This window comes from Lactuca virosa, chromosome 5 (genome assembly GCF_052849685.1).
Source record: "Lactuca virosa cultivar CGN04683 chromosome 5, Lactuca_virosa_CGN04683_v6, whole genome shotgun sequence".
Lineage (NCBI taxonomy): Eukaryota > Viridiplantae > Streptophyta > Magnoliopsida > Asterales > Asteraceae > Lactuca > Lactuca virosa.
The window spans coordinates 428,281,746-428,292,280 of NC_136430.1; the positions used below are offsets into that span (position 1 = coordinate 428,281,746).

Below are 10,535 nucleotides of genomic sequence, written 5' to 3' on the forward strand. Positions count from 1 at the left end.
GTTTACTGTAAGCATTTGAGTTTGCAATCAACTGAAAGGATAAAGATTCCCTCTGTACCTCATAAACAATGGTTATTCTTTCATTTCTATCATATTCTTCTAATAATGGTATCAATTCCAATGTAATCAACTGTTTAATAGAATCTTTTTGATTTGTATTTAGTTAAATCTTTTATCAGGACCAAATTATCCTTGAAATTGAAGGACAATAACAGTGATAGTTGCAGTTGAAGCAATATAGAAGGAAGTATCAGGTATTTTTGTAATTATGTAGCATTTCTTGCCCCCATTGACATTACATCATCTGGACAATCTGAAAATCTGAACTTATACCAACAAGGGCAATATGCAGGTGCATATTATTTATTTTCTAAAATAATATAATTTTATTTGATTGGTTCATAGGCTAGTGACAGGTTTAATATCAACTCTCAACTTGAGCATCTTCAAGCTAAGTATGTGGGAACAGGGCATGCAGACATGAACAGATTGTGAGTGACATTTTTATCTATGTTATTTTTTAATATTAGTATTAGTGATTTACTGATTTTCACCTCAAATTGATTTTTTTCTCACTTATTGAGATAAAGTGTTTTAACTTTTAATATTTTGCAATAGCAGAAAATGAATCAATTGGAAGAGAACGCTACAATTTTATGCATATATTTATTCTTTATATAATCATTATAATCATACATCAACTATCCTTCTATAGAGTGGTTACTTTTTATATATTCTCTTTGTTCCTTTTTGATAAGCTAAATGCAAAAAAAAAAAAAAAAAAAAAAAAAAAAAAAAGCTAAGTAAGATGCTATAAGAAACAAATCAATGAAAGTACTTTGCTATTGTGAATGTTATAGGAGTTCAAGTAATTCTTTTTTTATTTTTTATTTTGCAGAAAATGTTGTTGTCATGTGGTCTTCCACCAGAGAGAGAAGAGGAATAGCGCAATGAGGTTCTTCATGGGGAGATTTACTATGATTGCATTATGAAAAACTTGTGTAGTATCAACGTGATGCAAGGATAAAAAACTATGTTGAGTTTTTGATGTTTATGTCACATGTAATATGTTCTATATTATACAAAGTCATGTTTTAGTGATGAACATTAATCTTTGTGTATTTTATGGGGTGGTTATGTTGGTAAGTGTCACGTGGTAAGTGATGAACATTAATTTTTGTGTATTTTTTTGTAAATTTTGTTAATTGTATAATTTTATTAAAAAATAGCAAAAAAAATTGATGAAAAGACCAAAATAGACATCAAAACCCAAGTGTAAAAAACAAAAAAAAATGAAAATTTGAAGATGTATTAGTTTGACAATTTGGATGTTTTGTGTTTTTATGTTTGAAGTTGTATTATGTATTTCCAATATAAAAAACAAAAAAAATGAAAAAAAAAGGTTGAAAATTCTCCAAAAAATGTGTTGATTCAAGTTGAACAATTTTGTACATACATTATGTTTTTGTACATATACACAAACATCAAATTTAAAACCAAAAAAAAAAAAAAATAATACTATGTATATTATTAAACAAGAAACAAAAGCAAAAAAAAAAATTTGAATTTTTCTACATATATATATATATATATATATATATATATATATATATATATATATATATATATATATATATATATATATATATATATATATATGGAGGTGAATCCTATTTTTCTTTTATATGGATGTGTATATTGAAGGGGCCCATCAGTCTAGCCCATATGAGCACATTTTCAATTCGTCATCGGTCAAAATTTGCAAACTTAACAAAATTGACCCAAAAGTCAAATTTGCAATTACGTTCCCTTTTGCGTATACTTCTTTGCTTATCACGAGAACGACGAAGCCTTCGCCTTCAGCCGACGACGCCTCCGCCTCTGGCCAACGACGCCTCCGCCTCCGGTCTTCGGTCGACGACACAGACGAAGTCTCCTACTCCGGTCTTCCGCCTCCTCCTTCTTTCACGTTGTTTACAGGTACGATCGGCCTTCTTTGATTAATGTTCTGTTTATGACAATGTCTTCTTTGTACGACATATTAATGTTGTGTTTATGACTTTATGCAATGCTGCTAGTTGGATAGGAGTCGATAATGGTTATACTGTGTAAAAGTATATATGCTACTCAGTTGTTGGTTTATTAGACCATATAATCAGAAAAATTTCTAGTAATCGACAATTTCAACTGGTCTATGATATCATAATCATATTAATTTCTAGTAACCTACTTCTGCTTATGATTATTTGATTATTAAGGTGGATATCAATGAAGAACACCATGGATCTTATTTGTCCCTGATATCACAAAGGTAAAAGTAAGAACCTTCTCTTGTGGAATGATCACTCTTTTCAACATTATTTACTAATGGTTACTATTATATTGCAAGAAGTAGCCCATATGTGTTAGTTTACTTTTGGAGGAGCTCCATCAGGAACACTCACACGGTTTCTAAAACCAGCTTCTTCCATTGCAAGTTTGTCCATTTCACCCTCCACCTTTTATAAAAAAAATATATATAAATATATAATATTTTGATGAATCAAAATTAGAAACACCAAAAAATATTATGTATTTCAAGATGAAAAAGTGAAAACTTACTATGATGATATCACTTGCTCCTTATATATCATCAAGTCCATATAATATCTTTTCAGTATCACTTTCCTAAAAGGGTAAAAATGTCAATTTTGACTTTAGTCAACCGATTTTTACCATAAATAGTAAGTTTTGATATATCGATTTTCACCAGCCAGAATTTCTTTGAGATATCTCTGTATTTGCAACTAACAAGTTCTTTTTTTCTTCTATAAGTAAATGCAATAACAATCTGCATACACAATTGGAAAAAAGTTAACAAAGAGTACATGGAGAAGAAGGGTAGTTTTGTAAATTAGTAAATTCTTTCTACCTGTTTTTCATATCTTCTTTGCATGACATGATTTCTCCGTAATGTCTCTTCAGATATCATTCTTTCAGAAAAATATTCAAGTAACTGATTCACAAATACAAGATATAATCATATAATATCAACTGTCTTAATGTGAGTAAATGAGTAAATGACCATTTTACCCTTCTGTAAGTAAAAAAGAAAAGGGAATAGGAGAAAAGATTTCTACATCTTTGCACAAAGGTTCCAAATTCAATTCATCTTCTGTGAGTTCCTTAATTTTTTTTCACTTTAGGGAGTGCATTCATCCTTTTGTAACTTGATCTAACATCTGCAAAAGCCTGAAATTAAAGAATAAGAGAAATATTAGGTCAATATAACAGTTAAATGAAGAAAAAAAAGTAGTGAAAAATGAGAATATTTACTCGTGTGCTCCCTTTCCATCCACATGTGGCTCGAAAACAAGTCAACACAGCTGAATTACTAAAATGTTTTATAAAATTCCATGTCAGAATTTTAATAAATAAAGTCGATTTTTGTAAAGTAGGAATTGTTGTGTATTTGTATTGCTATCTTGTATACAAGAACATAGAGATACACTGTATTTATACAGGAAGATAAAAGTGAGGAGCCCCACATGTACGGAGCTAACTAACGAAATACAAAGGACCAGGAAAAACTAATTGACTAATTCCAACAGGTGTTGAACACGTGCACATTCTTATTAGCCCCCGGCAAGCTCAAGAACGGGATGTACTTGTAGCTTGGTGCGAAGAGATGTAACTCGATCCTTGGATAAAGGCTTGGTGAAAATATCCGCTAGTTGGTCAACAGAAGAAATGTAACAGATCTTGAGTGCACCGGTCTCGACTTGCTCGCGGATAAAGTGGAAATCTAAAGCAATGTGCTTTGAACGAGTGCTAATGACAGGATTTTTGCTCATGAAAATGGCTCCAACATTGTCACAAAGAAGTATTGGTTGTTTTGTTATAGGCGCATGTAATTCCTGAATCAACTGTTGTAACCATAAAAGCTCCGCAGTGGTGTAGGCTAATGAACGATATTCTGCTTCAGTACTTGAACGTGCCACGACCCGTTGCTTCCTAGAAGTCCAACTGATCAGATTAGGGCCATGAAAAATGGCATAACCATATTGAGAACGACTATCCTCTTGATTTGAGATCCACCCAGCATCAGAGTAAGCGAGAAGACAATTTGCAGTAGTGGGCTTGAATTGTAGACCATGATGAGATGTGCCCTTTAAGTACCTGAGGATGCGTTTGGTAGCCTGCCAATGATGGGTGGTTGGAGAGTGCATAAACTGACATACGCGGTTCACTGCATAAGCTATATCGGGACGTGTAATGGTGACATATTGAAGAGATCCTACTATTTGGCGGAAGAATGTGGGATCATGAAACGGTTCACCATCATGTGTAAGGCGAGAATTAGGATCAGCAGGTGTGGAGAGGGGTGTGGAATCTTGCATCTTGCTTTTGTGAAGTATATCATCAATATAGGACTGTTGAGATAGAGCAGGTCCAGTAGAGGTGGTGGTGATTTGTAGACCCAAAAAATGATGTAGTGGTCCAAGGTCTTTTAAAGCAAAGACTTTATTGAGTTCATGGATGAATCTTTGAACCTGAGCTTCATTATTTCCTATGATTATGACATCATCAACGTATACAAGAAGATAAATGATATAATTTGAGTGAATGTGAACAAAGAGTGAAGTGTCAGATAGACACGCACGAAATCCTTGATCAACCAGGTAATGTTTGAGTTTGTTAAACCAGGCTCTAGGACCCTGTTTGAGGCCGTAGAGGGCTTTGTGGAGACGGCACACGTGAGTTGGGCGAGATGGGTCTTCAAAACCACGAGGTTGTCTCATATACACCACTTCTTTAAGGTCACCATTTAGGAATGCGTTGTTGATGTCAAGCTGTCGAATACACCAACCACGAGAGAGTGCAATGGACAGGACTAGCCTTATTGTAGTTGGCTTTATGACGGGGCTGAATGTGTCAAAATAGTCGATATTTGCCTCTTGACTGAAGCCTTGAGCCACCAATCGAGATTTATAACGCTCAATTTTTCCATCAGCACGTCTTTTAATCCTGTATATCCACTTATAGCCAACAACATTCACATTAGTAGAACAAGAAACAATAGACCATGTGTTATTTCGGATGAGAGCATCATATTCATTTTGCATTGCTTGCTGCCAACAGGGGTGTTTAGTAGCTTGTTGAAAAGTGTGTGGTTCAAAGTCAGATGGAGTAGAGACAAAGGTGTGGAAAACCTTTGGTTTTAGAGAGTTAGTGTGAGCGTGAGTGACCATTGTATGAGTATTTTGAGGGGCAGCACGATAATGGGAGGTAGATGGCTGATTTTGTTTGGCTCGAGAGCTGATGGTTTACTGTTGATACAGTGGGGTGGTAGTAGTGGAGGGAAGTGGAGTTTGAGAGGTAGGTGAGGTGGAAGAAGAGGAAGGAGATGATGAAGGAGGAAGAGATTGAGGAGGAGTAGATGGTGGTGGTAAAGACGAGAGTGTAGCTGCTTGAGAAAGTAAAGTAGCAGAAACATCAGAGGATGAGGTAGAGTTACCTGAGATGATATTTGAAGAGGGTGGCAAATATGGGAATATTTCTTCATTGAAAACCACATGGCGGGATACGTAAATGCGGGAAGACGGTTGATGAAAACGTAGATAGTCTTTGTGTGTTGTGCTGTAACCGATAAAGATGCAAGGGAGAGAACGGAAATCAAGTTTATGATTATTATAGGGGCGAAGAAACGGATAGCACAAGCAACCGAATGATTTGAGAAAGGTGTAATCTGGAGTTTTGTTGTAAAGTAGTTGGTATGGTGATTTGAAGTCAAGATTGGGAGTGATTGTTCGGTTGTGGAGGTAAGTGGCGTTCTTAAAAGCATGCTCCCAAAAGACTTGAGGAAGGGATGATTGTGCTAAGAGGGTAAGACCATTTTCAATAATTATTCGATTGCGTCGTTCCACGGCACCGTTTTGTTCTTGTGTATACGGACACGAGACTCGGTGTTGAATGCCATGGGTATGAAGAAATGCGGAAACATTGCGATACTCTCCACCCCAGTCGGATTGGAGTGCCTTAATGTCACGATTAAATTGAGTCTTAATCATCTGTTTAAAATGAACAAACATGGAAAAAACCTGAGATTTTTGGGACATGAAATAAATCCAGACAAATTTAGTGCAATCATCCACAAAAATCATAAAGTAACGATTTCCATTAAGTGAGTACAACGGGGAGGGCCCCCAAACATCTGAGTACAGTAAATCAAAAGGTGATTGAGAACTAATATGAGAAGGTGGTAGATGGAGTCTATGACTTTTTCCCAATTGGCACGAATCACACACAGTTGGGAACTTATTGGAGGAAACAGGAAGCTGGAATGAAGAGATTATGCGTCTGAGAAGAGGCTCGTGAGGGTGAGCAAGTCGTCGATGCCAGCCATGAACAGATGTGCGGACACCAGTTAGAGCCATCTTGGAGGACTTTTTATTTGTGATGTTTGGAAGCCGATATAAGCCTTGATTAACGTCCCCTGAAGTAGAGTTTTTCCCTGAAATGTCTTAATAGAACAGTGAGTGGGCCAGAGTTCCATGTAAACGTTATTATCAGCAGTTAATTTTGAGATGCTAAGTAAATTTTTGGTGAGATTAGGAACTACTAAAATAGATGGCAAGCGAAGACCATGCAATGAATTGAAACCCACATGTGAAATAGACAGATGATTACCATTTCCGACCCTTATCTTGTCGTCACCGGTGTATTCCTCAGCAATGTGAAGCTTGCGAATGTCTGGAGTGACATGATCTGTTGCTCCGGAATCCAAGTACCATGCGGGATCCATGACCGTAGAAGAAGTAGCGGCTTGAGCGACATTGGCTTATCTGGTAGGATCTCATGGATTGAGGCGGCGAGAGGGATAATCAGTTTGATTATTCCGTTGCCAACAATCGATAGCCTCATGTCCAGGGCGACTGCACAATTGACACATGGGACAACGTCTTCGATTTTCGTTGCTGCGATTTGAGGAGCCGTTGTGAGGACTGCCAAAATTGGTGGAGGAACGTGGAGATGAACGATGGGTGGCATAAGCAAAAGAACCGGAGACAGGTGGAACAGGGGTGGTGGTTGGTGTTAGGGTGGGAACATGACGATGATGTTCCTGTTCCAATCGAGCCTCCTCTTGAAGAAGAAACCCGGCAAGATCATCAACAGTAGATAGATCAAACTTGAGCATAAAAGCGGTAGTAAAGGCAGCATAAGACGAGTCAAGTCCAGTGAGTATGTAGCTGATTAAGTCTTCCTCTGGAATTGGGGTTTGATTTTCGGCTAAGGAATCTGCAATTGACCGTTTGCGTTCAATATACTCGATCATTGATAGTGAGCCCTTTGTAAGCGACTGGAGCTGGACCTTCATTGCCATGCGACGGGCCCGATTTTGAGAGTGAAAGGTCTTGTCAAGTTTGGTCCAGGCCTGGTGAGACGAGGAGCACATCACAACTAGGGCAAGAGCCCGTTCAGACAGAGTGGACTTAATCCAAAGCAGCACAAAGCGATCGCGCTTCTTCCAGGTGATGTAGTCGGGATTGGGTTGAGGGCGAGGTTCAATTTCTGTGTCAGCATCAGTGATGGTGGGAAGAACAGTTTCAGGTGGAGGAGTGGGATGTAGGATGAAGGATTCGAGATCAAAAGTCTCGAGAGCAGAGATGATTGTAGAGCGCCACAGTAGGTAGTTATCTCGATCGAGTTTGACAGTGATATTAGGAATTTGAAGGTTTAGAGATGAGGCGGTGGCATGAGCCAAAAGCGATGAACTAGAATTGGCCATAGAGAAGACAGCAACAAGAAAAAAAACAACTTAAGAGGCTCTAGATACCATGTAAAGTAGGAACTGTTGTGTATTTGTATTGCTATCTTGTATACAAGAACATAGAGATACACTGTATTTATACAGGAAGATAAAAGTAAGGAGCCCCACATGTACGGAGCTAACTAACGAAATACAAAGGACCAGGAAAAACTATTTGACTAATTCCAACAGGTGTTGAACACGTGCACATTCTTATAGAATATGAGGCAATTTACATACCAATCATCAGAAATGAAGAGAGAGTTTCTTCTCCCCTGAGTCGCCACCTTTGCACTATTGAGTAGAAAGATGCATTTAGAATATTCCGATTGGGAGTGTGGTTACTACGTTATGAACTGGATGAATGAGTTTGTACTTTTTCGACAACATGGATTTCCGAAAGTAAGTATATTGTTAGATATTTTTTTGCATTTTTGTTTATTGTACTAAAGGCTCACCTTTGTTAAATAACAAATTTTTTATCTTAATTTGTTTGTAGAACATTTGGAAGGACAAAAAACCATTTTCTAGTGAGGAATTGGATGAAAGTTTTTTTTTTTGGAAAATGAGATATATAAAAGTAGGATGCTATATTTTGTGTTTTATTGTGGAAGTTTGCAGATTTCGAGTTATGGAGGTTGCTGTTATGGAGGTACACAAACATCCCTTGTATTTCATGTTGTATTTGCTCATATTTTTTATGTTGTGGAGAAGTTTTCACCCTTGCATTGCTATAGATGAAGTTGTTAATGGCAGGAAGGTCCTATAATTTGAGTTTTCTTCATTAAAAGTTATTTGAGATTTTGAATCCTAAGTTTTCTTGTTTTTGTAGGCATACAATGAATTAGCCACAAAGGGGAAAGATAGGTCAGAGGTTTGACAGTAACAATTTTAAGAATGTTTTTATGTTTAATGAACTAGGTATACAAATGATAGTCTTTTAGATTTTTTAGACTGTAGTCTGAAAGAATATTAATGTTTTTATGTTTAATGAACTAAATGGTTATTGTAATTTTTTTTTTCTGTTTCTTAAAATGAAAACATGATCAGTGATGTCCCACTTCTTATGGTTGGAATGGAATCATATAGTAGGTTTGTATTTTGTAGAGATTGATCATTCGGTTACAATTCACATGGTAAAATCTTTGCAGAAATCGAAGAGTTTGTTTCAGTTGGAATAGTTGGAATGGTGATCTATGTGTTCCGCAACATCCATGGAGTGGAATTGGCTGATTAATAAAGCTGGAATAAGGCTGGAATGCAAAGCCAGAATAGGCTGGAAGGAATGGGGATGTGAGACATCAAGTACGGTTGCGTAGGTGTATTAGATGTGTATATATGGCGTATTAGATGATACTTGAGACATCAAGTACGGTTGTGTATCGGTGTATTAGATGTGTATATATGGCGTATTAGATGTGATTGTATGTAATGATTGTATGCGATGGTATAGGATACATATAGTACGGTTAAATAGTCGTACTCTATTATGCATGTAATCTAATACACCCCTCTACTAATACGCCCTCTATGTACGTACTATATTCATAATTTCAACTGTACTCTATTAACCTTTTTCTAGTAGTGTCAATTAGAAGTATCTATATATCTTAACACCCGACAAATTAATATACAGCATACCTTCATTTTTAATTATAAATCAACTTGGTGTATACTTGCCAGAGTGGGGGAGAGAGAGAGAGAGAGAGAGAGAGAGAGAAATTTTAATACGGAGGTACAAACATAATCGAAATTTAAAACAACATTCGAACCATCAAAATCTGGGTGAAAACAAGAAGCCTCTTGAAATTTTAGTTTTTAACAAAAAAAATTATCGAATTGATTATGACCGATCTCACTCTCATCTCTAGATTCTCGACAACAATCCCTTTCATTCTTGAAAAAAAAGAGACAACACGGTTTAATGTTTCAAGCTGGGGGTGCAAGATGGTTAAACGTGCTTACATATGGAAAATTGATATGGAATGTTTAATAGAGTATATAAATTTTATTTTGGTGATCCAGTTGTACCCCAACGCCCCATCTAGCTCCGCCACTGATGGGAGGAGAGAGGCTCGACATCTACATGTCGTGGAGGATGCCACCAAAAGCCCTAGAGTGGTGTTTGTTGTCAAGGCTGCCAAGCTGGTGTCGAGACCACACATTTCAGTCTTAGTGATTTCTCAGACCATTTAGCAATTTTTCACTTTTTATTTGCAAAATTATGGATATTTTTAGAAACTTTCTAATTTTTTCTTAAATCTTGAAAAAACAATAAGATTAGTATTAGAAACCTCATATTCGTTACTCGTATTTGGATGTGCGGTTTTGAGTTCCTTGTAAATGCGGTTGAACTTGGTTTATTTTTTGCCTCATATGACACCATTTTGACGAAAGTTCATCAAGATCCCGATAAACACCTTATCCAATATCATTGTGGAAAGTGGTTTCCAATAGATTGTCAAAATGTTTATCTTCTATTTATGGGGTTGTCGGACACCAAGATCCAAGCACGAGCTAACATGGTTTCTTCCTTTTCCTCCCAAAGTTGTTTGATTTGGAAGTTTGATGGTTGTTAAAATTGTTCAATGGTAAGAGTTTGATAGTTTGATGGTTGTTTGGTTTGAATAGTAAATGTAGAAAGAAATAGTACGAAAGAATTGTAGTAAAATGGTTGGTATTTATAGAAGAATAGATTGGTTATTTTTAAATATATAACCATTTTATAATAGTAAAAAAATATTCA

At 36.3% G+C, this 10,535-nt stretch overlaps 1 long non-coding RNA gene and 1 pseudogene across 1 annotated transcript; one reads left to right on the forward strand and one right to left on the reverse strand.

The window, feature by feature from the left end:
• The first annotated feature begins 302 nt into the window (after positions 1–302).
• Positions 303–946, forward strand: LOC145117261 (uncharacterized protein At4g14342-like; annotated as a pseudogene).
• Positions 947–2,751: 1,805 nt separating this feature from the next.
• Positions 2,752–3,151, reverse strand: LOC145114731 (uncharacterized). The gene is made up of 3 exons (XR_013711178.1): positions 3,120–3,151; positions 2,912–2,995; positions 2,752–2,830 (listed from the first exon to the last, which is right to left on the reverse strand). It is a non-coding gene; the product is annotated as an uncharacterized LOC145114731 (long non-coding RNA).
• Between the last annotated feature and the right edge of the window lie 7,384 nt (positions 3,152–10,535).